The following is a 2841-nucleotide window of genomic DNA, read 5'->3' on the forward strand; positions in this document are numbered from 1 at the left end:
TGGCTGGAGTTTGCAGCATTTATAAAAAACTGCCAATTTCTACTCCGTGGTCACACACACACACACACACACACACACACAAGTGGTGCTGAGGGAACCAGGGTCTTGAGGATACCTGGGCCCAAGAAAATCTGGGAAAATAGTGAGTTGAAAGAACAGTGATGATAATGATGATGGTGTAAGAGCATCTGTTGAGTGGTCCTAAGGGTTTGTATACATGTTCTCATGGGATTGAATGCTATGTGGTCGGTGCCATTTTATTCTCATCTTAAAGATGAGGGATCTGAGCTAATTAAGCAGAGGAGAGGTGGTGCCTGAGACCACCTGGCAATGCCATGGCCACGCCCCTTGGCCGGGGTTCCATTGGCTGGAAGTTTGACTGGCAGGCGAGCGGGGGCTGCGTCCCCAGCCAGAAGCAGCCAGTGCACTGGGCCCCTGAGAGAGGGCTAAGGACGGGCTTGGTGCTTCTCCAACGGCCACTTCTGTGTGTTGACACATTTCCGATCGAAAGTCCCGCCTTAACCTCTTCCCAGAAAGCACCTGGGCCTTTTCCGGGCTGGGGCCCTCGCCGTGTTCACCCAGTAGAAAGCGGCGACAAAGGAGCCGGGCTCTGGGGGCACAGGGAACGGAAAGTGGCTGTGGGTCTGCTGCGCCCGACAGCGGGCAGGACGCTCCCCGGAAACCAGGACTTGGTTGCCTTTCTCTCCCTGGTGGTAACCGAGCTGGCTGTGTGCCAGGCACTGCGGGCATCGTACCATTGTACCTCCCAGTGCCCCCGGAACAGATCCCATCGCTACCATTTTTGGTGGTTTTTGCCGAGGACCCTGAGATACAGAGGCTCAGCCGCTGACTCAGGGTCCCTGGGGCGGAGGTGGGGCTTGAACCCGGTTTGTTAGACTCTGAAGTCCTCCTGCGTGAACTCTGCCAGGCACTGCCGTCTGCTCTAGTGACGTGGGGAGTGGACTGGACTCAGCACAGCCTGGGCCACTGTCCCTGCCTGTCTGTCATGTGGACGGAGCCGCGGACCCAGGACATTCCAGAGGCACCTGGAGGCAGTGACCACAGGGTTCTCTGGGGATGCCCAGCACTGAGGGTTTCTCCGCGTTTTATAGCAAGCCTCGTTTCCACAGCCACAGGTGTTAATTAGTATGGAAGCATGCCTTTTGATTCTGGAAAGTTCCGTTTGGCGAAGAGATGTTCAAACATTAAAACTACAAAATAAATTTTCTGGGGGGGAGCGGGGGGGTAGCTTCTGAAGCTCCAGGTGAGTAATTTCATTCCCCAGGACTCCTCCACCCAGGCCGTTTCTGTGAACGGGTGAAACTTTATGCTGGAGACTGCAAAAAAAAATAAGGCTCTTTGTGGAAACACAGATATTAGGTGTAAAACTTAAAAAACAAAAAGGAATTCTATTTCCCTTTAACTTCCCTTTAAAAAATGAATATATACTCCTTGGAAGGAACTGATGAGAGACAGATGTATACAAGTTCCCTTCAGAATCCAGCAAAACTTTAAAAAGTTATCATTTTTTCCCTGACAAACAGGTATTTCTGACAACATATCAATAGCCAACCTCAAGTGCAAACCCAAGCCCCAGTAGGAAAACCAGGGTAGGGGTGAGTGGAGGGTGAGGGGGCAGAGGATGCCCTGATGAGGGGGATGGTGAAGAAAGGGCGTGGAAAAGTGAACCCGGGCTGGTGCCTGTGGGGATCCTGCTTCTGCCCTGGGCAGCCAGGCGACATTATCCTCTGCCAGCCTCAGTTCTCCCCTCTCTCAGGTGGGCTGGCCCTCGGCAGCATTCCTCGCGGGGCTGATGGGACAGAGCAAGCATGTGTTGTGTGGAGCAGGTGCCTGCCACTTGGTTAGCGCTCGACAAATAATGCCAACAGCGTTGCCATGCTTATGGCTCCGGTTCATACAAATCTGCCCCTAAGTTGTGAATTCCACACATCTGAAAGTTCCCAGCTCTAGCTCTTCTGGGGTCCCCGTCACAGGTTCAACTTGGCCATCTCAGACCCTCTCCACTGAAGGATGTCCAGTGCCTGCACTGTGTATGAAGAGGCAGCTCATGAATAATGCATGTGAAGCTTGATTATGTAAATCCTCGGGTTTTCTTACATTTTTAGCCAGCACATGACAATGGCCTTGTTTTGGGCCCTTTGCTGTCCCATTCTGTGGTCTGGTGCTTTAGGACGGAGCCTGCCAAGCCCTGGGGGGAGGGACACCCCAGGAGGGCACCTCTCCAGAGGGCACATCAAAGGCAGAGCCAGAGCTCTGCCAGGCCCAGCTCTCCCTGCGGCCTGGCTCTCCCTGTGGCCCGGCTCTCCCTGGCGTTACTCGTTACTCGTTACTCGGTGTGAAAGGAAGCATCCCTGTGCCTGAGGCAGCCCTGTGACACGTGCGGATGGCGGGCTGTGATGTTTAATTTAACTCAGAGCGGCGGATGCTACATCTGGTGCTCCCTCAAAGTCGCTTTCATTTCTGGGGCTGCAGCCAGGGAGCCTGCAGTCTGGAAGGTGTGCAGGACAGAGGACAGGCTTCTGCAGGGATCTCATCTGAGTCAGCTCTTCACCTGTCTGCTCAGCACTAAAGGACACGCTCTTCAAGGACATCCATCCATCCCCATCCACCTGTCCATCCGTCATACACCTACCTCTCCATCCATCATCCATCATCCATCCATCCATCCATCCATTCATCCCCATCCACCTGCCCATCCATCATCTATCCACCTCTCCATCCATCCATCCATCCATCCACCTCTCCATCCATCCATCCATCCATCCATCCATCCATCTCTCCATTCATCCATCCATCAATCCATCCATCCATCCATCACTC

At 53.6% G+C, this 2841-nt stretch overlaps 1 protein-coding gene across 1 annotated transcript in view; it reads right to left on the bottom strand.

Annotated features, from left to right (window-relative positions):
• Nucleotides 1–2841, bottom strand: part of FHAD1 (forkhead-associated (FHA) phosphopeptide binding domain 1) — a 93319-nt gene that overhangs the window by 9963 nt on the left and 80515 nt on the right. The gene's annotated exons all lie outside the window — the stretch shown is intronic.

This window comes from Myotis davidii, unplaced genomic scaffold, assembly GCF_000327345.1.
Source record: "Myotis davidii unplaced genomic scaffold, ASM32734v1 scaffold299, whole genome shotgun sequence".
Taxonomy (NCBI): Eukaryota; Metazoa; Chordata; class Mammalia; order Chiroptera; family Vespertilionidae; genus Myotis; species Myotis davidii.